We start from the raw sequence: 26961 nt of genomic DNA, 5'->3' as shown, positions 1-26961 counted from the left end.
AACACGCTTACAAGCTTTTCACAGAGTTTCTGATCACCCTGCGGATTGACATTGTCCGAAGATAAGTCTGTCATACGTAAGAGAATCTATACTGGTATGTAATTTAACACATGGACAAGACATTGGATTTTCAAACTGTTACTGTCCAAGCTAATTTCTGTTTCACTTTCAAAATATGGAAGCAAGACGCTAAGAATACAATAGGCATATGCAGCTTCAGTTTAATCTCGTACTCTGACGTGTTACTATGTTCATCGTCCTTCGTTTGACATCCACAGCAGGATCTCTCCATACAATATGGTCTTCAGCGATGGGTACCCTGTTTGCTAATGCCATCTAGCCAGCTTCGTTTAGGAATTCCTCTCGGCCCGTTCTTACCTCTAGCAATCCAATAAAGAATTTCATTGTTTCATTTACTATCCATTCTCTTGTCTTTTTATGACCTGCCTACCTTCATTTCATTACTATTACAGCCACTAGTATTTATTCAGCTGTAGTTTGTTTTCTGATCGAGTTCCTCATTTTTCTCTTTCCTATTAATTCTGTAATCGACACTTGAAGGTAACGCTTTAGACCTGCTAGTAAAAGTTCCGAACATTTCGTATCAGTTAACGTCGAGAAGGGAATTAGTGATCATAAGACTGTGACACTATTGGTGAGTACGAGTGAAAAAAAGGAATACAAAAGGGGTATGAAAATATTTTTAGTTCGCAAGAGTGACAGGAGACAAATTGTGGACTAGCTAAGAAGTCAATATCAAATATTCGGCTCTGAGAACGACGATGTGGAGCACAAATAGGTAAAACTTAAAAACGTTGTACAATGTGCCTTAGACAAGAATGTGCCGAGAAAGGTTATGGGGGATGGAATAGAACCACCGTAGTTCAATAGCGATGTTAAGAGATTGCTGCGAAAGCAAAGAGACTTCCATCTCCGATTTAAAGTGATGTCAAAGCCAAAATCAACGCGAGAAAAACGATGTGCGAAGGATTCACTGAATTTCAAAATAAAATTTTTCTAAACGATATGAGTAAACAAGGTAAACAAGGTTTGAACCTAATGTAAAATCAGTATGCGGATCGAAATCTGTTCAATCGCACAGTGACCATACTGGTATGGAAACAGACGATGAGACAGACTGAATTTGGTCTTCCTAAATTGATTCACCGGAGAAGACCGTACAACGGTTCCTCCTTCTAATCATCACACGAATGCCGAACAGCAGATTTTGAGGTAAGCGATAGCGGAATAGAGAATCAGTCAAAGCTGCTCAAAATAATAAAGGCAACTGGATTGAATGAGGTATTAGTGTCGATCTACAGATATTATGCTAAGGAAATTTACCTCCTTCTAGCAGTAATTTATCGTAGAACACTGGAGCAACGAAGGGCAGCTAGCGGTTGAAGCAGAGCACGTATCACTCCGTTTTTAAGAAAGGCCGTCTTTCAGACATGCCCATTTATAGGCATACTAGCTGAGTATCCAGTGTTGCCCTGGTATGTATTTATTCCAGTCAGTTAGTATGTCTCCTCTTCCCCCCTCTCCCTGTTCATTTCCTCGTGTTTCCTTTCTCTCTCCGTCTCCTCCTCTTCCCTCTTTCTGTTCATCTCCTCCCCTCCCCCCAGCCTCTGCCAATCTCTTCCACTCCTTGTATCTGTACATTTCCTCCTCTCCCCTCTCTCTGTCCATTTCCCCCTCCTCTCAGCGTCCACCTCGTCCTCCACCTTATCTGTAACTGTCTCCTCCTTTCCCCTCATTGTCTGTTCATATCCTCCTCCCAACTTCTCTTTCCAAATTATCGCACTCGCCACAACAGGAGGACAGTGGTTCTTGCCCCTATAGTATTTCTTACGAGAGTGTACCTAATTGTGTACCGAATATGGTTGAAATCGTTCCAGGGGTTTAGGATGAGCTTTTTACTCTTGGCATTGACTACGCACACACATGTCAAATATATTTCGCATCTCCTCCCCTCCCCTCTCCCCAGCCTCTGCCTATCTCTTCCTCTCCCTGTATCACACTATTTTTTTAAAATCCATCTTTCATTCTACATGTTTGTAAGTTTTACAGTGTGTAGATACATCCTTTAGGAACAATATTTTCATTTCTCCACATAATTTCCATCCCTCTCAACTGCCTTACGCCATCTTGGAACCAGCGCCTGTATAATCGCACGGTAAAATTCTGGACCAACCTGTTGGAGCCACTGTTTGACAGCGTGCACAAAGGAGTCATCACCTTCAAACCTTGTTCCACGAAGAGAGCCTTTTAGTTTCCCAAAGAGATGATAGTCACATGGAGCCAGGTCAGGGCCGTAAGGCGGGTGTTTCAGTGTTGTCCATCCGAGTTTTGTGATCGCTTCCATGGTTTTTTGACTGACCTGTGGCTGTGCATTGTCGTGCAACAGCAAAACATCCTGCTTTTGCTGATGTGGTCGAACACGACTCGGTCGAGCTTTGAAGTTTCTTCAGTGTCATCACATATGCATCAGAATTTATAGTGGTTCCACTTGGCATGATGTCCACAAGCAAGAGTCCTTCGGAATCGAAAAACACTGTAGCCATAACTTTTCCAGCAGAAGGTGTGGTATTGAATTTTGTTTTCTTGGGTGAATTTGCATGATGCCACTCCATTGATTGCCTCTTCGTCTCTGGTGAAAAATGATGGAGCCATGGTTCATCACCTGTCACAATTCTTCCAAGAAATTCATCTCCACCATTCTCGTACTGTTCTAGATGTTCGCTGCATACCGTTTTTCTTGTTTCTTTGTGAGCCACTGTCAACATACTGGTAACCCACCTGGCACAAACCTTTTTTATCGCCAACACTTTCAGTATTCTGCAAACACTTCCTTACCCTATCCCAACGTAGCATGACAACTTGTTCACTATGATGCGTCTGTCAGCAGTCACCAGTTCGATAACTCTCTGCAATTGTTTGGAGTGTGTGCAGTACGAGGACAATACTCAATATTGCCGTGCTCGCTTTCATCACGTAACCTACTTGCCCACCGACTAACTGTACTGCGATCGACAGCAGCATTCCATACACCTTTTTCAACCTCTTGTTGATGTTTCTCACTGTCTCGTTTTCACAGCACAGGAATTCTATGAAATCACGTTGCTTCTGACGAACGTCAAATGTAGCAGCCATCTTGAAGACATGCTGTGATGGCGCCAACCACGGGAACAGGTTGAACTAAGTTTGAAAACAAGCGGGAAGGATGTATCTACACACTGTAAAACTTTCACACATGCAAAATGAAAACTGTATTTTTACAAAAATAGTGTGCATTTCTTTTGGAGTGACCCTCGTATTTAACATATTTCACAAGTATTTGTACACATATTTCGCCTTAATGTCTAGCTAACTTCGCCTTGCAGTTTTATTTTCACTCAGCTCAATGTTTATAACGTCATATCTCATGAACTATGTGTCGTACAATTGAAATAATTTTGCTGGTACACTCAGTGGTATATGTGAATACTGTTTGCAAAACGTCATGCTTCATACAGCAGTTGTACTGCGTGAATAGCGAAAATGTAGTAAGCGATAAACTTTTTTCCTTTCACTATTTTGTAGGGGTCGAAAGCGAGAAAAAGTTTGGTAGAGGATTGAAATTATGTATAAAGTTTGTTGTAAGCCTTTACGTCCTCTCATTCTTAAATACTGAAAGACTAAAATATGGATATTCGTGCCTCTGGGCTGCACTGCTTTTTCACCTGCACCCCGTCCGCCCCTGGTAGCTGAGTGGCCGCCGGCACGGTAGCTCAGCGTGTTCGCTCAGAGGGCTGGTTGGCCTCTGTAGTAAAAAAACTGAGTGGAAGGACCAACCAACGAACTTGAACGGATGTCATGTGACGTCCGCAATGACAAAAAAAAAAGAAGTGGTCACCGCGACAGAATGTCAATCCTAAGGGCCCGGGTTCGGTTCCCGGCTGAGTTGGAGATTTTCTCCGCTCAGGGACTGGATGTTGTGTTGTCCTAATCATCATCATTTCATCCCCATCGACGCGCAAGTCGCCGAAGTGGCGTCAAATCGAAAGACCTGCACCAGGCGAGCGGTCTACCTGACGGGAGGCGCTCGTCACACGACATTTACATTTTACCTGCACCCCTTTGGGAGATAGATGGTCCTTACCCTACAGCGATGATTTCCAAACGTTAAGTGCTGTGAGTACAAATTTTCGTTGACATCGATCCAGTGGTTTAGAAAGATATGTGGAACATACATGCATATATACGTACATTCAATTTTAGGTTTCCGTACTTCACTCGATAAAAACGGAACCTTATAGGATTACTTTGTCGTCCGTCTATCTGTCTGTCCGGCTATTAAGAATCCTTTTCCTCAGGAACGGGTAGACGCACAAAGTTCCAATTTATGTCTCATACTAAGGTCTATGTTTCGCTGAGGCTGATGTCAAAAAATTAAGCTTGTATGTCAATGCAGTCAAAAGGTACGGGCATTTATGTCACATATTTTGATTCTTACAAATTCGCTCATCAAGACCTATAGGGTCCCCCTCCTTGACATAGAAGCACAAAATTTGGCAACAAGCAACGTTTCACAATAAAAGCAAAGGGAAAAAACCGAAAACTGTTAATTTGTAATTATATCAAAAGAAAAAAATTGTCATTTTTTATCGGTGTGCCTGTTCGTCTGTTACCAACCCCCTATTTTTCTGTGAAACTGGTAGAAGTATCAAGTTAAAATTTATGTCACATATCATATGTCCATGGTATCTTGGCGGTGTAAAAACATTAAGCCTCCAAGTCTATGCAATCAAAAGATACGGAAATATATGTCACATATTTTGATACAAACTCACTCGTCAAAACCTAGAGGGTGCTTCCTGTTGATCTAGACTCACGAAACTTGACAAGAAGCTAGGATTCACAGTGCAAGTAAGGGGGGAAAATCTCAAAATTGTTAATTTGTAATTATACCATACGAAAAAAATTCGATTTCATTTGTTATCAGACTATCTGTTTGTCCTTCCGTTGAGCTCTCGTTTTCTCAGGAAGAGTAGATATATCAAGCTGAAATTCATACCCCATGCTAAAGTCTATCGTCTCTTTGCGATGTAAAACACTAATGCTTCTGCGTAAATACAATCAAAAGATACAGCCATTTATGTCACATATTTTGGTATCTTTCCAGTATCTGTGACTACAACAAGCAGAAATCGTCGGAATTCTCTATTCCCGCAATGGATGAACCGTCTGTTTACATAATTAAGTTTGCACAGAACCCTCCGTGCGCGAGTCCTATTCACACTTACCCAAACTTTTATAATGCGTATGGATATCGCTGGCAATCTGTTGTAGAAATATTGGAACGCGTTTTATGCTTACGAAATTTGTGGTAAGGACTATGGGACCAAACTGCTGAGGTCATCGGTATCTAGGCTTAGGCACTACTTAATCTAACTTACACTAACTTACGCTAAGGACGACACACGCAACCATGCCAGAGGGAGGACTCGAACCTCCGACAGGGGGTAGCCGCGCGAGCCTTGACAAGACATCTTAGACCGCACGGCTACCCCGTGCGGCTTTATGCTTACGCATTATGACGTTCTTGAAGAACGAAAATCTCGTCTATAAAAGTCAACATGGATTTTACCGACAGAGATCTTGCGAAACTCTGTTTTTTCTGTTCGTCCATGATATCTAGAGCAACGTAGGCAAAGGCGCTCATTTTGACGCCATGTTTCCTGAATTCTGGATGACATCCCATTGCGCACAATCGTTTAGTGAACAAAATACAGGCTTACCATGTATCGGACCAGATGAACTGAACAAAATAGACAAACGTAAAGCTTGTTCTTGGAGTAACACCCCTAGTATTTACAACGATCTAGTGGATAACTTTGGAAACTCCATGAGGCTATTCGCCGACGATACTGTTGTCTACAGGAAGGTTGTAAAACGAGAAGACTATAGTGAAATGCAGGAAGATTTCCGGTAGATAGACGACTGGAGCAGTGACTGCCAGGTGACTTTGGACATAAACAAATCAAACTGACTGCGCATAAGTAGAGGAAGAGATCCACTACTTCCAGATTACAATAGAGGCTACACTGGAAACAGAAACTACCGAAAAATACTCTAAGAGTGACCATCCGGAGCGACATAAAATGGAATCTCCCTTTCCAAGCATTAACCCCGACTTGCAGGATCTGCTGTTGTGGTTCTACATCTACATCTACATACATACACCGCAATCCACCATACGGTGGGTGGCGGAGGGTACCTCGTACCACAACTAGCATCTTCTCTCCCTGTTCCACTCCCAAACAGAACGAGGGAAAAATGACTGCCTATATGCCTCTGTGCGAGCCCTAATCTCTCTTATCTTATCTTTGGGGTCTTTCCGCGAAATGTAAGTTGGCGGCAGTAAAATTGTACTGCAGTCAGCCTCAAATGCTGGTTCTCTAAATTTCCTCAGTAGCGATTCACGAAAATAACGCCTCCTTTCCTCTAAAGACTCCTACCCGCGTTCCTGAAGCATTTCCGTAACACTCGCGTGATGATCAAACCTACCAGTAACAAATCTAGCAGCCCGCCTCTGAATTGCTTCTATGACCTCCCTCAATCCGACCTGATAGGGATCCCAAACGCTCGAGCAGTACTCAAGAATAGATCGTATTAGTGTTTCATAAGAGGTCTCCTTTACAGATGAACCACATCTTCCTAAAATTCTACCAATGAACCGAAGACGACTCTCCGCCTTCCCCACAACTGCCATTACATGCTTGTCCCATTTCATATCGCTCTGCAATGTTACGCCCAAATATTTAATCGACGTGACTGTGTCAAGCGCTACACTACTAATGGAGTATTCAAACATTACGGGATTCTTTTTCCAATTCATCTGCATTAATTTACATTTATCTATATTTAGAGTTAGCTGCCATTCTTTACACTAATCACAAATCCTGTCCAAGTCATCTTGTATCCTCCTACAGTCACTCAACGACGACACCTTCCCATACACCACAGCATCATCAGCCAGCAGCGGCACATTGTTATCCACCCTACCCAAAAGATCATTTATGTAGATAGAAAACAACAGCGGACCAACCACACTTCCCTGGGACACTCCAGATGATACCCTCACCTCCTATGAACACTCACCATAGAGGACAACGTACTGGGTTCTGTTACTTAAGAAGTCAAAGAAGTTAACCGGATTTGGCGTGTTAATATTAAGGGGTGGCCGGATGCCCTTCCCGCCGCCACCCCATACCGCCCCCCCTCCCCCCCCCCCCCTCAAACCGGAATTTATGTACACCAACTGTCTGTGTCTAGTGTAATCCATGGAAAAGTGCGAACGTGTTTCAAATGTCTGTGAGCCGTTTAACTGAGGCGGAACGTGGGAACCAGCTCGGTATTCACCTAAAGGAATGTGGAAAACCGCCTGAAAACCACATCCAGGCTGGCTGGCGCACCGGTCCTCGTCGTTAGTTCGCCGGGTGGATTCGATCCGGGGCCGACGTGCCTACCCGAGTCCAGAAAGTAGCGTGTTAGCCCTCTCAGGTACCCTGGCGGGTAGCGACATAAAGTGGAATGACTACATAAAATCAATTGTAGGAAAAGTAGATGCCATATTGAGATTCATTAGGAGAATGTAAAGGAAATGTAATTCGTCCACGACAGAAGTGTTTTACAAAACACTTGATTGACCGATTCTTGAGTTCTGTTCATCAGTCTGGAACTCTTATCAAGAGGAATTAGAGAGGAAACAGAGACGGTAGAGTGGAAGAGCGATACTTACATGCTCAACACACCCCAGTGGCAGATGTCTCGCGAAAAGATCACAACGATTAAATTTGAGCTAATACAGAGGCTTATCGACAATCATTCTTCCAACGCGCCAATCGCGAATGGAACGTGGAAGGGGGGATTAGTCGTACCTGAAGTACTCTCCGCGACACAGTGTAAGGTAGCTTCCGGAGTGCATGGGTAGATGTAATTCTCAACATGCATCTGTCTGTTGATCACTGAGCAACCATCAGAATTTTAAAAAAATTTTCGTCATGAAGGATGCATAAAAAAAGAGCCGGAGGCCTGTAAACAGAAACTTGTACCACTATCTCAAAACTACTTCCCAGCACTGTTGAGGCATTTGTCGCACTGCGACGCAAGGCGGTGAATGGCGGTCTCGCAGAATTGCTGGGGTTGCATTGTAAAGCAGTTCCGAACGCATTGTTTAGCGTCTTCGTCCGAGGCGAATCATTTGCCCCTCATTCTTTCGCGCTTCAAAAATTGCATACTCGCGAGGAGACAGGACTGTTTGTAAAGTATGGAGTGTGGCTGAGGACATCCCGTCAGAATGTTTGCGAGAGGTCATTGACTGCGTTTGCTGTTTGAGGCCTTGCGTTGTCGCGGCGCAGAATGAGCCAGCGGGTGAGTTGCCCTAGTTGTTTCGATTTGATCGCTTTGCGAAGGGGTGATCAAGGTATGTGAGTATCACGTTCAAGGTTGTCTTATGCTACAGGAAGTCGATAAGAAGTGGGCCCTTTTCGTCAAAGAAGAGGATCAGTATAGTCTTTCCCACCCTAATATGGACGGCCTTGGATTTTTTTAGTGGAGGCGACGCTAAATATTTTCACTGGAGACTTTGTCATTTTGTCTCGAATTCGAAGTGATGGCACCATGTCTCGTCTCCAGCGACCACTCGTGGCACGAACTTTTCCCTTTCTTGGCAGGGCGCTGCAGACGTTCAACAGAGTGGCCTATTCGACATGCTTCCTGTGGCGGTTGAGGACTCTGAGGCATTCATTGACTGTACACTTTACAAAATTTCAGTCTGTCGTTAATGATGTCGTGGACACTTCGGACCCTGAATATGACCACTGCGGCAATGGCTGCTATTGTAACTATCCTGTCTTAAACAATGAGGGCATCCACCTGCGTGACGTGGCAGCCGTAACGCAGGTTAGCGTTCCAGGCAATGCGTCATCGGACAACGACATCCGTCCTTCCATAAACCGCTTGTGCCTCGCCTTGACCCTTGCAATAGGCATGTAGTTCTCTTCGTACGCTTGTGCCGGTTTTCGATGAATTGCCATTCCTCGCGTTCCTACCGACGTACTACTCCCCTTTCCTCTTGTTTTGGACCCGTTATTTCACGGTTTTCAGCACGACTGACAGTCCCGCTTGTCAATGTTGCAACAGAAGATTTGATTTTTCAACATTAATTAATGATGATAGTTGGCAAAATTTCAAATTATTACAAAATTCGATTATACGGTTTTCAAGAACGTTAATTATATATAAACTTTAATATGAGAAACATTTTTAAAATATCATTGTTTCGGAGATATTCTCTTCAAGCCTTATACGCAAAATTACCTTTAGGTGTGTGTTATACCTCTTAAAAATGAAATTAGGCACAAAAAAATTCATATTGATTATTTTGCTCCCTCTACCCATACGCCAAGTTTAATTTAGATCGTCTATTGAGACTGTGGAATGTTCCCTTGTGAGTTCAGTGGACGGTCGACGCGTGCGAGTGCTCTCTCTGCAGTCATTCAGGTTTGCGCCCGTATCCCTCTAGCGGCGATTGTGGAACTTCAGAGCTCGTAATAGACCATCGCCTTCTTCCGTAGACAATGGCATTACGATGCTTTCAGCAGCCTCTGCTTCTGCTTTACCCCTGTCTTTTTATAAATGATTTACATGCCTACTTTCAGACTCGTTCAGTTTGCCTCATCCGTTCATTGTTCAAGCTTACCTGTACTAGAGATGAACAGTACGCTGTCATCACAAAACCGAAGACGATACGCATGTGTTTCATTCATTCGTTTTCTCAGTTGAGAGAAACGAAAACTTCGTCTAGGCTTGTTGACAACAGATGTACTGATATGGAATCTCCTTCTTTGACTCCTCTTACGATTTGCTCCGTTTCTCATAGACTGTCAACAAAGATTTAATTAAAACCAAGTCAAAAGCTTTTTTAACATCCATGAATCTGAGACAAAGTGCTAAATCATACTCCGTATGATATCTTCGTTCTTGAGTTTTAAATGGAATATTTGTAGAGTTTTTCTTCTGTCATTAGTAACTTTCTCATCTATCATCTTAACTAATCACGTGTGGTGTCTAACCAACATAAGTTTATGTTTTGTTTCCTTCTTATTACTACTGTATCCTTTTCTAAAGACAGTCTGTTGCTTTCCCTGATTAAAATCTAATACCTCTTGAGTTTAGCTAGCGCTTCTTATTACTACTGTATTTTTTTCTAAAGACAGTCTGTTGCTTTCCCTGATTAAAATCTAATACCTCTTGAGTTTAGCTAGCGATAATTCTTTTGTATACATTACGGACAGGAGACTGGCTGATTTACAGTTCTTTTTTGTGTCTCGTCTGTCTCCTTTCTTGAAAAATGTAGTAATACATGCTGCATATGTTAGAAAATTGCCTCCTTTCACGAACGTTCTGTAATAAAAATTAGATATTCTATTTCTATATTGTTCCTCCAACTTAAAGAATTTAAATTGAAACACTCTCCCGAAGCTTTTCTTTTCTCCGTACCCCATAGGACTTTATACACCTCCGTTGGCATTACTCTTGGAATGTCATTACTTTTAATAACCATCTACATTTCTGACTGACCTCTTGAACTCTGCAATCTATTTTTTTTTTAACTGGTATGTTTGTAGAATTTTCCTTCTGACGTTAGTGTGACATCTATCATCTTTACTAATAAAATGTGATGTCTGCAAAACATAAGTTTCTGTTTTGTTTTCTTCATATTACTACTGTTTTCAGTTATTTATCACATAAAATTTTCGCTGTAGCTACTAACATTGTCTCAATAGCAATTGCGAACAGTTTTGTTTACTTACCCATTTTTTGAGGCTATCGCAAAAATGTGTAAGTATGATGATGACAGCCTATGTATAAAGAAACGCATGTGCCGAATTATCCGATGTTGTGCAGGAATCAGTCAAATTGCACTTTCATAAAAACATAAATTGAAAACCGTTTAGGTTGACGTGTATACGAGAAAATATGTAATTCCGTACTTTTAACATTTTTTTTATCCCAGATCTACGACAGAGACATGATACTGATCCGTCTCTTCATTGGTTTCATAAGTATTTGGTTCCTAAAGGATGGGTAAAACTGAAATATGTGTTACTGATAGTCACTTCGAAGTTTCTGAGGGATTTTTCAAGTCAAATAAATGTGGTGTTCCGTAAGAATATGCTTATGTTTACTCCTTACTCTAACTTAGTCGCAGGTTAATTTTCAGCTCGTAGTCACAGTATAATCGAAGAAATTCTGCCTGAGAAGCTTCTGTGTTGTGACAACACAGATTATGTCACCCGGTGTTATCTTTGTAACCTTCTGCACCAGAGTCCGCAGCTGCTTACTCATACACATTTCTGGCCTTAGCTTATCCTCGTACTCTGATACAGGACCCTCCATAGCTGATGTTGTAAATTGTGGATGAAGAGAACAGATTCCTGTTCAAAATCGTCCGAAAGGAATTCCACAGCGCATCACGAGTGTTCCATATTGATTTACATTTTATTCTTTCCCATCAGTTATGGTGCGCCATTTGAATCTTCATCATAGTTGCAAGAATGTACTTTGGTCTAACCGTAGGTTGCAGGCCATTTTCCCACATCCTGTCACTACCTGGGCACTTTTAGGTGACGTGCACACTCCCCACACAATGCCACAATTGCGTATGAATAACTGCAGTGTTTGCAGCCTCCTTCCTCAGAAACCACGCAGCCCAACGCTGTGGTTGATGATCACTCCCCATGTTGTCCGCCCACGTAATGACAGTATTTAGGAAAAGTGGGGAGTACTATGCAGGGATTACACTTCTAGAGATTTCCTGCCACCCACAGTTAGTCCGAAATGCTACTACTTGCAACTGTAATGATGACCATTGTAATGGTATTGTAATGCTTAAGAATGCTTATGGGGATGCTGCCCTAAATAAAACCAGAGCCTACGAGTGGTTTTCACGTTTTAAAAACGGAGAAATGTCAATTGAACACCAACCCCGTTCGGACGCCCCACAACGTCAAGACGTGACAAAAACGTCGACAAAATCAATACCCTCGTTCGCGAAGACCGTCGCCGAACCATTGATCAACTCTCTGAGATGTCTGGAATATCATGAAGTTCAATTCACAGGACTTTATCCGAAGTTTTGCACATGAGAAGGGTTGCAGTCAAATCACAGACGAGCAAACGGGACGTCGACATCTGACACGTTTCGAGCTTCAAAATCAGCTTACAGACGACCCTGATTCTTTTCCCAAGGTGATTACTGGTGATGAATCGTGGTGCTATGGATACGACCTCGAAACAAAGCAGCAATCAAGCCAGTGGAAGACGAGTGGCTCTCCTCGTCCCGAAGAGCTCGCCAAGTGAAGTCAAGCTACAAGACAATGCTCATTTGTTGTTCTGCACGCGGAGTTCGTTCCCCCGGATCGAACTGTCAACCAGGAATTCTACTTGGAGGTTTTGAAAAGATTGAGGGAAGAGTATCCGGAAGAAAAGGACAAATCTTTGGCGCACAGGCGAGTGGTTTTTCCGTCATGACAACGCGCCGGCCCACACTGCCCTCTCCTAAAGCAGTTTTTAACCAAAAACGACATGACACCGATTGTCCACCCCCACCCCCCTACTCACCGGATCTAGCCCCCTGTGATTTCTTTTTGTTCCCCAGACTCAAAAGGCCACTGTGGAGGACGTGAAACAAAAATCGCGGAAAGGTATAAAGAACATCACGATAAGTGAATTTAAAAACTGTTTTGAACAATGGAAGGATCGTTTGAAGAACTGCGTTGTAGTCAATGGAGAATACATTGAACGTGATCAAAATTTGGTGTAAAAATATTATGAAATGAAGAGGTTATGACGATATGACGAATTTCACGTTTTTTTTTGTTTTCTTTTTTTTGCATCTTCCCTCATTCAAGAACTTACTTGTAGAAGCTGTACAACTCTTGCAATTTTTTATCTTCCTGTACATATTTAAAAAAACTATTTGCAACTATAATCAAAATTGATTTCAATCAGTTCTAAGTTGCTGCTGTTTCTCTGATGAGTCCATTTATTGTTTATAACAGAAAAACCTTTCTTGAAGCGTTGTGAAATGCTATTGCGTTGTGTGAAACAATTTAGAAATAAATGACGTAACGAGCGTGTTTAAACATCGACGTGCCTATAATCCTCTTACGCGAGTCCTTGTTACTTCCAGCCTGCCGGAGTGGCCGAGCGGTTCTAGGCGCTACAGTCTGGAACCGCGCGACCGCTGCGGTCGCAGGTTCGAATCCTGCCTCGGGCATGGGTGTTTGTGATGTCCTTAGCTTAGTTAGGTTTAAGTAGTTCTAAGTTCTATGGGACTGATGACCATAGCAGTTAAGTCCCATAGTGCTCAGAGCCATTTGAACCTTGTTACTTCCGTGTATTATTCGTACCACAGCTGATTGGTATGAGGCGACCACATACGTGGCTTGTCAGCAGTGACCGACAAACAAGCAAATATCCTCCCTTTCTCGACCCATCTAGGCATGCATATCTGTTGTTCTTTCTCCGCTTCTCGCATTTCCTTGAGCCAAAACGTCTTAAGCGCGAACAGAAAACAGACTATACATCGACAATAGAATCGATTATCATACGAAAACTTTTCGAGGTCTATCGGTTATGCCGGCCGGGGTGGCCGAGTGATTCTAGGCGCTACAGTCTGGAAGCGCGCGACCGCTATGGTCCCAGGTTCGAATCCTGCCTCGGGTATGGATGTGTGTGATGTCCTTAGGTTAGTTAGATTTAAATAGTTCTAAGTTCTAGGGGACTGATGACCTTAGAAGTTAAGTGCCATAGTGCTCAGAGCCATTTGATTTTTTTCTATCGGTTATGGAACTTGAATGAACTGCCGATAGTGCTTCGCGGTACTAATATTTGCAGCAGTGATCACTGACGAAATATACGGGAGAAACAGGCGGTCAGTAAGGGAGTTGGGAGCATTGGCTCTGAACATTACGGGACTTAACTTCTGAGGTCATCAGTCCCCTAGAACGTAGAACTACTTAAACCTAACTAACCTAAGGACATCACACACATCCATGCCCGAGGCAGGATTCGAACCTGCGACCGTAGCGGTCACGCAGTTCCAGACTGAAGCGCCTAGAACCGCTCGGCCACACCGGCCGGCGAGTTGGGAGAATTAAAAAAAAATGCTACAATACGTGAGACCCCGGGAAATACGGGAGAGTCGTTCACCCTAACGGTCACAGATCGTAGTTAGTGTCTGCGCGTGTACCACTGGAAAGAACTGGTTATTAAAAAAGTCTGCCAATAAATTTACACGATTGTAACGCAGCGATGTAGGCAGAAATGCTGTTGTTCCCTAACAAATGTCAAACTGTGTACCCCCAGAAACATGAGCCTTGCTGCGATACCAACTAACTGCTCTGTGGCGAGAAGTCGAGGTGTTGTGCGGCTGGTGGAGGGTGTGATGGAAATAGAGAGGGAGGCGGACACAGGGCGGTGGGAAGCCCCTGGCAGCAACCGAGGCTTACCCATTCCATCAACAGCACAAAACTGCAGCCAGAGTTAAGAATCCTATACGATAATGACGCGATCATAACACGAAATATCTGTTTTTCAGGTACATTGGCAACACGCGGAAGAGGAAATATTACTCCAAAAGTTAGGCGAAACCGTTTCTGTCACTATTCTAGACTAATTACGAGCAGTCTCTGGTAATTCATCGAGGTCAGTGGGACAGCAATCGGATATGAAGTACTTTAATAATGAAAACTGAAACAGGCAGCCATATTGGTATTAAAACGTCGTTTATTCAAAACATGCTACCAGTTTCGACGCGAAAAAGCGCCGTCTTCAAGTCACTGTACATGGAAACATACTTAGCATCATGGTGAAGGACAATGAGAGTACTGACAACGTAAATCACATCATAAAATTATATAATAAAAGTATACTATCGGTACCCATACAAAACAATATATATATTAGATTCATGATTTACATTGTTTGCCGGGCGAAGTGGCCGTGCGGTTAAAGGCGCTGCAGTCTGGAACCGCAAGACCGCTACGGTCGCAGGTTCGAATCCTGCCTCGGGCATGGATGTTTGTGATGTCCTTAGGTTAGTTAGGTTTAACTAGTTCTAAGTTCTAGGGGACTAATGACCTCAGCAGTTGAGTCCCATAGTGCTCAGAGCCATTTACATTGTTTATGTACTGGAGATCATTAGAGTGCATGTGATGTTATTGGGTTTACATTATCCAATGAACATTTTTTGATTAGGATTTTGTCGCATTTGTTTACTCCAGCCGTTTGGTTCAGTGTTATTAGGTTGCTTCATTTTGGTATTGGTACATCCCGTATTCGTGGTTGTTCCGGTTCGTTGTACGTGTGGGCTCCCCTCGGGTATATTACGTCATTGGAGAATATATTTGAAAAAAACAGTTAAGCAATATAAATTAGATGGTATGGATACCGATAGTATATTTTTGTTATATAACTTTATGATGTGATTTACCCCCGTTTTAGTCACAAAACTGTGATTTTTGTTGTCAGTACTTTCATTATACTTTACTATCATGCTACTTATGTTTCCATGTACAGGGGCCTGAAGATGACGTTTTGAATAAATGATGTCTGAATTACAATACAGTGCCGGTCTCAATTTTCGTTATTCAAGTATTTATTGCAAGCAGATACAAGTACCTTTATGAAAATGGAGTAAGTTGTTACTGTGTTTCGTTACAATCCGTACTACACTGGCGGAAACAGAAAGGGTTACACATTGAACATTTGACCGAACATGACCAAATTTATACTTCAGTTTTATCACGCCTGTGGTATCGAATAAAATTTCATCCTTGAGAGAGCTTATTCCCAGTATTTACATTAAAAAAAAAAGAGCCGTCCCTACAGATGAAGAATGGTAAGAATACCTGAAGCTATCGGAGTGTCTAATGTAACTGGAACGTTTCACATAGAGATCACAACAACATAGCATGCTAAGAGGACATGCATGGTCATCTTAACGTAATCGAATGAATTTTGATATAGAACGAATCATTGGCATGAGGGTCATAGGAGGGTCAAACATACCGCACGGACCGTTGGCTGGAGGGCAATGAGTGCAGAACGAGTGGTGACGAAATGGTCTCAGGACGACAGAGTGACAAAAAGAGCACGCGCGAATCCTTACGGAATGACTAGACCACTAGAAGATCGTAGTGTTGTTCGACTGGCTCTAAAGAATAGACTGATAACAGTAGCTGAAATCTGAGGATATGTTACAGGCAGAGTATTAACACAAACCGTCGGGAACTGGAAGCTTGGTTGAGATCTCGAGTTGCCGTCCGCCATCTACCGCTGGCATCATTCCTCAGACAACAATGAGTTGTTTGCTATAGAGCCAGTCAACTGGGATTTGAGGAGCATTCTGTGGTGTTCAGAGATAAGTCTCTCTTCTGTTTGTGGCGGTCGGGTGGACACCATAGACGACCTGATTAAAGGTCACAGGAAGCTGCGATTTTAGACTCCAGTTATTGCCGTAGTAGTGTGAGGAGCTGTCGATATGGCGACTGGACTGATCCGGTAATGGTTGACGGAAGGCAGAATACTAGCCAGTATGTGTCAAGATGGGAAACACTGTTGTCATATCTTCCATCACCAGGCTACCAAACGGCATGTTCCAGCAGGATAATGCATGAGACCATACAGCAGATCATACTATAGAAGCGTTCGGGACTGTAAACATTCTTTACTGGGCTGCTTGGTTCTCTGACTTTTGTTATCCATAGAGCATGTTTGGAACACCATTGGAAGACGTAAACAGGGTTATTCGTGAGCACCTCTGGGATTCCAGAAGACGATTGTGCAAATACTTGAAGATGTATAGACAAATGACACATACCAGTGGATAGAACAATAGCGCATCTCTACAAATTTCGATTCGTTGTAAACGCTGTGCCATAGTTGTACTAGGGGACAGGCGTGACATGTAGACAAATCATCTGGTCGTACTGTCGCACCGAATTTGTACGCGCCAACAGACAGACAACCCTATTAACAGATTTACAAAGCCGGTTGCTGTTACATCCCCCTGAACAATTCATGTCCACGTCTTCAGTGAACTAAATGGATATAATGACATTTATCACGTCACAAGTGCTGCCCATACTGAGAAACTGTAATGTGAGTTGTAAACTTGGGGAGGTACTCTGTCGACTGACATGTGTAGTCGCCTTTTGAAGCCACGGAGGTACTTTTGGAAAACCTTGTACTTGCAATCTAGTCTTCAGTCAGGAAACATCATAAATTGACACAGAATATGTTTCATATACGGTAGCAAATTTCTCAATATGAGATTCGGTGGCTAACTGCTTCTATCCCACGACGTGTACGAAAATGTATTCACACTTTTGGGTGTCACACCTCGTACTGATGTTGACGATGGACATCAGTTTAGAATGGAATGAAAGTTTCACCACTTAACACTGTCTTGTGACGGGCACCTTCACTAAATTTGTTGAATATTGGACTGGTTTATTTATTTATCATGTGGCTTACAGAATTATATTTTAGAGGTACATACAATAAAGTTGATATAAGGTAAAATTATATGAATCAGAACAAGCAGGTACATCTATATGGACGTATGTATAGACAGTAAATAAAGCTGGAGGAGCGGCAGTAGATAAAAGAAGTTGAAAGATCCATTTTTCACCATAGCTGGATATCTGAAGACTTAAACCATTTAACTGCTGTAGGTGTTGCGTCTGGAAGGTCTTTCGTCCCGATGTTCCGCAGCCACATTGGTCGTGATCAGTAATTCCCACCTTGTGTAGCGTTGTTTTGGTCACAGCATGGCCAATTCTGATACGATTGAGGAAGCTCCATATGTTTCTTGGTTGACTCACACCCGGGGCTGGATGGTCGGATCTAAGTCGTCCAACTTCTGATGACGATGGAGGACGTCCACCGTTTCTTCGTTCATCTCTTAGACTATAACTTTCTGCGGCGTAGTGGGCAGTGTTCACCCAGATTAGGTCTCTAGATTTTAATCGAGTGTTTGATAAGTTGTTCAGTGTATCACGAATAGCTAAGTCTGTGGATCTGTTGAGTCTCATTCATTCATGTGTTACTGATTGTGGTCGCCGGAGATTTGGAGGGGCAATATTGGCCAGTACTGACAGCCATGGTGTTGATGTGGATGTAACAGTTATTGTCACGATCCTCGTCGCATCATTTAGATCAATATCCATCTTGCTGACATGTCTATTTCTATTCCAGACAAAAAAAATAAAAAACATCGAACAGGCCTTGAAGACTAAAAGGTGCTGACCGCTCGCCATGTCAACCTCAGACCTTAGTCGTCACCGGATGCGGATACGGAGGGGCATGTGACCAGCACACCGCTCTCCTAGCCATTCTCGGTTTTCGTGACCCATGTCGCTACTTCTCAGTCAAGTAGGTCCTCAATTGGCCTCATAAGGGCAGAATGCATCCCGCTCGCCAACAGCGCTCTGCAGACTCGGACAGTGGCCCATCTAAGTGCTAGCCAAGCCCGACAGCGCTTAACGTCTGCGATCTGACGTGGACCGTTGTTACCACTACGGCAAAGGTGTTGGCTCTACTCAAAAGAGAAGAGTTTTCGGCGACATGGTATAGAAATGCTTGTACTGTTGTTCTCAAGGTGTTTGCATTAGATCCCCATCTAGCACCAGCCAGTTTCTTTAATATGTTATTTCTCGATTTTAGGTTGTTTCCTGTTAGTTCTAGGTGTTTCCTAAATGTCAGAAATCTGTCGAAAGTCGCTCCGAAATATCTGAGGTGTCGACTATGTCGTAATTTTTTGTTGCGGAATACCTTCAGTTCTCTATACGCCATTCTAGTGGTCAAGTGGAATGAGCTGACTTCTATTTTGTTAGGATTCGGACAAAGTCTCCACTTTTGATAACGCTGGTCGACCTTTCTTAGTTCAGTAGTAAGTGTTTGTTCACCTTCTTCGAAAGGGATTGCTTTGAGTTGCAATCACTAGGTCACTGGCGTAGCTAAACTGTACAGAATGAGTGTTGACTACGTCACTGGTGTACAAGTTAAATAAAAATGGGGCTAGACAGAACCCTGTGGAAGATCGTTCTTTGTCGTACTTTGTGGTATAATGGACTGATGCGTAGTTCAGGAGTACAGCGTTGTAAACTCTGAGCTGCGTGAAAACGAAACTGCAGGGCGAAATTTCCTTGAGATTCCGATAAAAATTTGTGTTAAGTTCCTACAGGGTCAAACTGCTGTGAGGTCATCGGTCCCTAGGCTTACACACTACTTATTCCTACTTAAACTAACTTACGCTAAGGACAACACATACATCCATGCCCGAGGGAGGCCCCGAACCTCCGACGGGATGGAGCCGCGCAAACAGTGGCAAGGCGCCTCAAACCGCGGGCGAGATTCCGATTAAACACGTGAAATATATGTGAGTTGTGCATAAGTAGGCAACTCCTTAACCCCTGGATAGCTTTCATGCAAACTTTGTACACATGTTACTTACTATTTGGAAGGAAGCACTGCCGGCCGGTGTGGCCGTGCGGTTCTAAGCGCGTCAGTTTGGAACCGCGTGACCGCTACGATCGCAGGTTCGAATCCTGCCTCGGGCATGGATGTGTGTGATGTCCTTAGGTTAGTTAGGTTTAAGTGGTTCTAAGTTCTAGGGGACTGATGACCTCAGTAGTTACGTCCCATAGTGCTCAGAGCCATTTGAACCATTTTTTGAAGGAAGCACTGTGGGGGTGATAACGTGCAGAGGGAAGGAGAGAGAAGGAGATGGATAGACAGAGAAGGGAAAGGAGGATATGGACACAGATGTCAGGGAAGAAGAGATAAACCGAGAGAAGGCGGGAGGGAAATGGACAGAGAAAGGAACAGGCGATGGATAGAGGAGAGGGGTGAAGGAGATGGAGAGAGAGAGAGGGCAGGAAGAGGCAGACAGAGAGAGCGGGAAGGGTGAGATGAGCAGAGAGGGGGTTGGTGGGGGAGATGGACAAAGAGAGGCCGAGGAGAAATAAAAGAAGTGAGGAGGAGATACAGGGGACGGGAGGAGACGAACAGATGGAGAAAGAGTAGATGGACAAAGGGAGGAGGAGCAGATGGAGAGATACGCGCAGTAGGAAATATATGGGGAGAGGAGGAAGAGGAGATGGACTAATAGAATCGGAATAAATTCATACCCAGATAATGCTGGGTACTCAGCTAGTATTCTTATAACATTTCCTATCACGTTAGACGTTATCTTGCACGTAGCGTCATTGCTGTACTGCATACTCTGGCAATCTAATGCGGAAAAGTATGTCTGTAACCGCACCAGGCCGGCCTCAGTGGCCGAGCGGTTCTAGGCGCTACAGTCTGGAACCGCGCGACCGCTACGGTCGCAGGTTCGAATCCTGCCTTGGGCATGGATGTGTGTGATGTCCTTAGGTTAGTTAGGTTTAAGTAGTTCTAAGTTCTAGGGGACTGATGACCTAAGATGTTAAGTCCCATAGTGCTCAGAGCCATTTGAACCATAACCCCACCACTTGATCCATGATAGCCACTGACACTGCACAATTCAAGGATAGCTCAAATTTGTGAATTTGTGGAAGTTCATTATGAAGAAAATTTTCGTCTGCGAGTCTTATTTTATTGTGATACTTATCCTCAGCTGCATGTCACATTGCAAATCTGTAAGTTCTAATTGTAGCTAAGCATCCTGCACTGACGTATTATAAATTGATACTGAGATGTCTGACCTTTAAAGAGAAGGTCCTAACCCAGCCATAATGCTGCCTTTCATCGATTTTAAAAGAGGAACTTTCCACTTTAAGCATTACACCATTAAGTACATACTGGTGAGTTTAAAACTACGGTCGGTGTAACATATTGTCATTCATCTGAAGACATTCAGCACTTCTCCTGCGGTAAATAATGGCGTCTGCCAGCGGCATTTTAACGCGAGCGCTCACTGTTCAGGCCCTCGTGCTCTCCTAGCCGCCTACTGAACATGCCTTCTCTAGATACTCCTGTCTTACAGGAATTGAACATCTACACTACAGGCCATTAAAATTGCTACACAACGAAGATGACGTGCTACAGACACGAAATTTAACCGACAGGAAGAAGATGGTGTGATATGCAAATGATTAGCTTTTCAGAGCATTCACACAAGGTTGGCGCTGGTGGCGACACCTACAACGTGCCGATATGAGGAAAGTTTCCAACCGATTTCTCATACACAGACAGCAATTGACCGGCGTTGCCTGGTGAAACGTTATTGTGATGCCTCGTGTAAGGAGGAGAAATGCGTACCATCACGTTTCCGACTTTGATAAAGGCCGGATTGTAGCCTATCGCGATTGGGGTGTTTATCGTATCGCGACATTGCTGCTCGCGTTGGTCGAGATCCAATGACTGTTAGCAGATCATCGCGGTGGGTTCAGGTGGGTAATACGGAACGCCGTGGTGGATCCCAACGGCCTCGTATCACTAGCAGTCGAGATGACAGGCATCTTACCCGCATGGCTGTAACGGATCGTGCAGCCACTTCTCGATCCCTGAGTCAAAAGATGGGGACGTTTGGAAGGCAACAACCATCTGCACGAACAGTTCGACTACGTTTGCAGCAGCATGGACTATCAGCTCGGAGACCATAGCTGCAGTTACACCTGACGCAGCATCACAGACAGGAGCGCCTGCGTTGGTGTACTCGACGACGAACCTTGGTGCACGAATGGCAAAACGTCAATTCTTCGGATGAATCCAGGCTGTGTTTACAGCATTATGATGGTCGCATCCGTGTTTGGCGCCATCGCGGTGAACGCCATACTGGCGTATTACCCGGCGTGATGGTTACACGTCTCTGTCACCTCTTGCTCGCATTGACGGCACTTTGAACAGTGGACGTTACATTTCAGATGTGTTACGACCCGTGGCTCTACCCTTCATTCGATCCCTGCATAACCCCACATTTCAGCAGGATAATGCACGACCACGTGTTGCAGGTCCTGTACGGGCCTTTTTGGATACAGAAAATGTTCGACTGTTTCCCTGGCCAGCACATTATCCACGTCTCTCACCAATTGAAAACGTCTGGTCAATGGTGGCCGAGCAACTGGCTCGTCACAATACGCCAGCCTCTACTCTTGATGAATTGTGGTACCGTGTTGAAGCTACATGGGCAGCTGTATCTGTACACTCCATCCAAGCTCTGTTTGACTCAATGCCCAGGCGTATCAAGGCCGTTATTACGGCCAGAGGTGGTTGTTCTGGGTACTGATTTCTCAGGATCTATGCACCCAAATTGGGTGAAAATGTAATCACATGTCAGTTCTAGTATAACATATTTGCCCAATGAATAACCGTTTATCATCTGCATTTCTTCTTGGTGTAGCAGTTTTAATGGCCAACAGTGTATGTTCACAAAGCTGCATGTACGCAGTCCTGTTTATACGAATAGTCAATGTATCCTGTCGCACCGTGACGGGTTTGTTAAATAACACGAATTTATTCCCATAGAAAATCTCTTTGAATATTTGGATCAGCGGATGAAACGCAGCAATCGATATCCCCGCAATATCAAAGCGTGGTTTCACCTGGATATGGTACACGTGAAGAAACTTGTCGACTCCCTTCCTGTCCGAACTGTACCAAGGCCAGAAGTGGTGTGACGTCTCCTTGGCGTGATTTATTGTTGTCCCGTGCAGAACGTAACATGACCAGTTATTAAAAGTTAATTGTTTTGTAGTTAGTCTGATGTACAGTTGCGAAAACGTCGATCTGTCAAGTGAGCTTCCGAGTGCGTTGTTCTGGAAGCATGAGGTTAGTGACGCCGCGCTCCTCAGAAGGCACGTCACGTCAAGCAGTGGGCACCACGTGACGTGTGTGTGTGTGTGATGGGACGCGCAGCACCGTCCCTTCAGTTCGGCTGTGGCTGCGCCGAGCTGAGGACGTGGGGTGCGTGACTGCTCTCTGCTGGCCGGTAAGCAAAGCTCACCTATCCGTTGCGCTACAATACTTGCATGCGACTACTCCAATTACTCCATGCAACGTTCCACATCTACATACACAGTGTGCAAACCGCAACGGTGTGCACAGCAGAGGGTACTAAGCATTGTGCTACTCGCGAGTACCAAGTCGACCTTTTTGAATTTACGGCCCCTACCATCATTCACCACAACGATTGTCAATTTAGTTCGCGCAAACAGCGATTTCTTCCCATCTAATCGTGATGGAACGTGAGAAGAATCAGCGCGTATGTGAGAGTACTCGTGCTGTAATTAGTCTGACCTTGTCCTTGCGGTCGCTACGGGAGTGATAGCAATGGGCTGAAATGTATTTCTAGATTCTTCACTTAATGCTGGTTAATGAAACTTCCGAAGCAGGGTTTCTCGGGATACCTTTGTGCTTCTTCAGGCGTTGCCAATTCAGGTTTTCCGGAACTTCTGTGACTTTTTCACGTGAGTCAAACAACCGTTTGACCATTCGTGCTGGCCTAGTTTTAAATCCGTTCAATATTCACTATTGGTCTTGCTCGATACGAGTCCCACAAACCTGAGCACCACTCTAAGATGGGATACGAAAGTGGTTTTGTATGCATTTTTCCAGTATTCTGTTAATGAAATACGTGTGCTCTCTGCTTTACCTGTGACTGAGCCCACGTGATCATTCCACTTCACACCCATACCCTGCCATCCCTGTACATACACATTCCATCATGAAATTTGTCAGGAAAAACTGCAAAACTCTTTCAGTGAATACTAGGCGGAGTAACGATATGCATTTCAGAGTAGTTGAGAAGTTTTTCTCTGGAATGTGTTACTTATTCTTAAACGCGCTCACCATTTTATTGTGTTTTTTACTTTTTTAATTCTTTTGTTTATAAATTTTGTAATTAGCATTCTGTAAGCAATGTGCCGACTCGTTCCATAACAAAGTAGCTCTGCCTTGCTTGGTCCCACGGAACCTGTGGATAAATAAACAAATAAATATTAGTCTCATCGATATTGTAGTGATACTACTTTTGCATTCTGTAAAGTACACAAATTTTTCGCTTTTGTACGTTTACAGCAAGTTGCCAATTTCTGCATCACTTTGAAATCTTGTATGGATATGAGTGGATATTTGTTCTTTTTTTTATAGTCCTTTAGTTTAGATACCTGCATCATGTGGAAAGCGTCATTAAGTAACCATTCATTGCGACGCTTTCCATTTCTAACAACCCTACCACAACAAAGGTCAAAATTTAATAATGATTGTGGTGTTGCTCACGCTGCTAAATACTGCATTTTCGGGCAACAACAAAGTTATTATGTGGCAGCTGTCATTAGAGCACAGTTAATAAAGTCATTTCATGTAATAATGAATAAACTAGGCACTCATCTTTTCGTGTTTCCCACGCTGGTCTCGTAAAATAATGGCTCAATCGTCGAAAATCTAGGTGGTGATGATTCCAAGCTCGGATGCAAAGAGGCCTAGGTTTTATTCTGCTATATTCAAAAGTTTTATAGTTGTGTTTCACAAACCATTCTTGAATTCAAGTTACACTTCTTTTTTATTGCTTTTGTTGCAATGGCACGTAACACACAAAACATCACTTCACAATACAAAACATACTTGAAAACATCTTCCTCACTGTTAAAGTTCACATTTTATAAACTGGCTACAATATGCGTCTTTCCAACATGACGTCCAACACTTGACTTTACAGTCTCTAACTCTCTAACAACTAACTAATAACCGCTTACGCGCCCAAAAATCAGAGTTACAAGTACGTCAAAGATCATAGTGACAAAAGAAATAATACACATAAGAATAATATCATTGCAACATAAACATATCGATGTATCAAAGTATCTCTACATTAATGAAATCAAATCTGAATGTTGTCTCAGAAATATGTTAACTACTTTACAGAAACACAGTAGAATATTGCTGGTATCGAGAGGTTGAGGTGAGCTGCCGTAATGGTTACGTAATTCAAGTACCATTACACCTTTCACAAACGTTCTGCAGTCCTACGTAGGGAGAAGCCTGTTAACGTAAAGAAAGAACAGTGCGCAAGCATTACCGATTGTAACTGTTTACAGCTTGTTTTTTTTGTTTTTTAACCTAATGCTGGATACCAACTACACCATATATTTCTTTCATATTTAATGTGTGTTTTAACGCTAAATTGGTTAGCGGATAAATGAATTCAGAGGTTCGGTATTTGAACCCTGTTTGAGCATATGATTTTTCCTGGTGTTTTACATGACCATTACCTCTAGCACAGTTCTGCCTGTATGAAAAATGTCAAGTTGCTTCTTGCTTATGATTCCTCGTAAAATTGTAGCTCCTTCTGTTGCTGGCTGGTAAGTCTCTTCGTAGGTTAGAGGAAGGCAGCCTATATCCTACAATAAAACGATTTCTAGTAAAGCACTGTGGCATGCAGAGTTGGAAAAGTGCTGTACTTTATTTAATAAGTCACAACGCGTTTCGAGCAGTAGCTTAGCTTGTCATCAGGTGTGCATTCAGACGACATCAACACTTAATTACATTCTGTCAGTAGCCCACATTTCCTACCATTAACGATGTACGGCGGGCTGCATCTTGTCGGCGATAATGTTGTGTTCTTGGAGCATATGAGATTTTCTCTACGTAATATGATATCACATAACTTAGTTTGTAGGTATAATGTAGTTCATTCTTTGGTAGCTATCCGACGAGAAACTCATAATGCAAACGAGCTGAAAATGTACATAGTGTAACATAGCACATGTGTTACTGATTAAACCATCACAATCGCATAATTAATAACCAGTATCAAACGGAATTTTTAAAAAAGGTGTTTCATATTCACCTGTTGCCTTTCGCAGACAATTTTTACCAACGGTGGCATTCTCCCTTCGACATACTACGGATTTTACTCTGAAAATCGGATTTTTAAGGTAGCCCACTTACCGAACTCTGGGAAATCTGCATTCTGTAGAAGACAGCTGTAGACTGTCTATCTCTTGTCAAATCAGACGACGACTTGTTTATCTTCATCATTGACATTCTACAGGAATAAAATATATGTACTGAAAAGCGTGCTTCGAAGTATTATTATTCATTCTCCTAGCTAATGATTACCGTGCATCGCAACACATATCACAAGGAATTTTTGTGACAACTGATGTCGTTATATTTACTTTATTGCCGGCCGGGGTGACCGAGCGGTTCTAGGCGCACACATGCATGCCCAAGACAGGATTCGAACCTGCGACCGTACCGGTCGCACGGTTCCAGACTGTTGCGCCTAGAATCGCTCGGCCACTTCGGCTGGCCCTTACTTTCGTCCTTAAGTCTTGCTCACCAGTGTATAAAAGCGCAGCAGAAACGAATGAAGAATCATTCTAGCACCGATACGGCTCGCAAATGGGGAATTCACCGACGTAAGCGACAAAGGACAGACTGTTATGGCCCCATAGCAGGGAACGAGAATCTCAGAAACAGCCAAGCTGTAAGTGTTCGTGAGTACTGTTATGAGCATCTAAGAAAATTCGTCACAGGACGGCGAAATGACGAGTAGGCGACAAGGTGTTGGATGTCCACGCCTCATCATAGAACGTTCAGAACGAAGGCTTGCTCGTTCTGCAAACCAGAATAGGCGGCGATCCTTGGGAGATGTGGCGACAGACTACAAAGCTTGTGCAGGCACAAATGTTTCTGAGCACATCATTCAGCGCACGTTGTTCAAAATGGGGCAACGTAGTAGATGACCCCTTCGTGTTCCCATGTTTACCCAAAGACACCGACACTAATGATTGCACTGGGTATTGGATCATCGAGACTGAACCGTGAATCAGTCGAAACGTATCCCCTGATCGAATGAATCACGAATCTCGTTACACCAGATCGGTAATCGAGTCTGCTTACGCCGTCATGCAGTCG

At 43.3% G+C, this 26961-nt stretch overlaps 1 protein-coding gene across 3 annotated transcripts in view; it reads left to right on the top strand.

Annotated features, from left to right (window-relative positions):
- The first annotated feature begins 22896 nt into the window (after positions 1-22896).
- LOC126412426 (lipid storage droplets surface-binding protein 1) overlaps positions 22897-26961 on the top strand; it is a 210879-nt gene continuing 206814 nt past the window's right edge. For all 3 annotated transcript variants that reach the window (XM_050082031.1, XM_050082039.1, XM_050082023.1), the window contains exon 1: positions 22897-23029. The gene's annotated coding sequence lies outside the window, so the exon portion shown is untranslated. The remainder of the gene's footprint in view (positions 23030-26961) is intronic.

Source organism: Schistocerca serialis, chromosome 1 (assembly GCF_023864345.2).
Source record: "Schistocerca serialis cubense isolate TAMUIC-IGC-003099 chromosome 1, iqSchSeri2.2, whole genome shotgun sequence".
Taxonomy (NCBI): Eukaryota; Metazoa; Arthropoda; class Insecta; order Orthoptera; family Acrididae; genus Schistocerca; species Schistocerca serialis.
The sequence above is the reverse complement of the archived record's forward strand: the minus strand, read 5'-3'. Positions and strand labels throughout refer to the sequence as shown.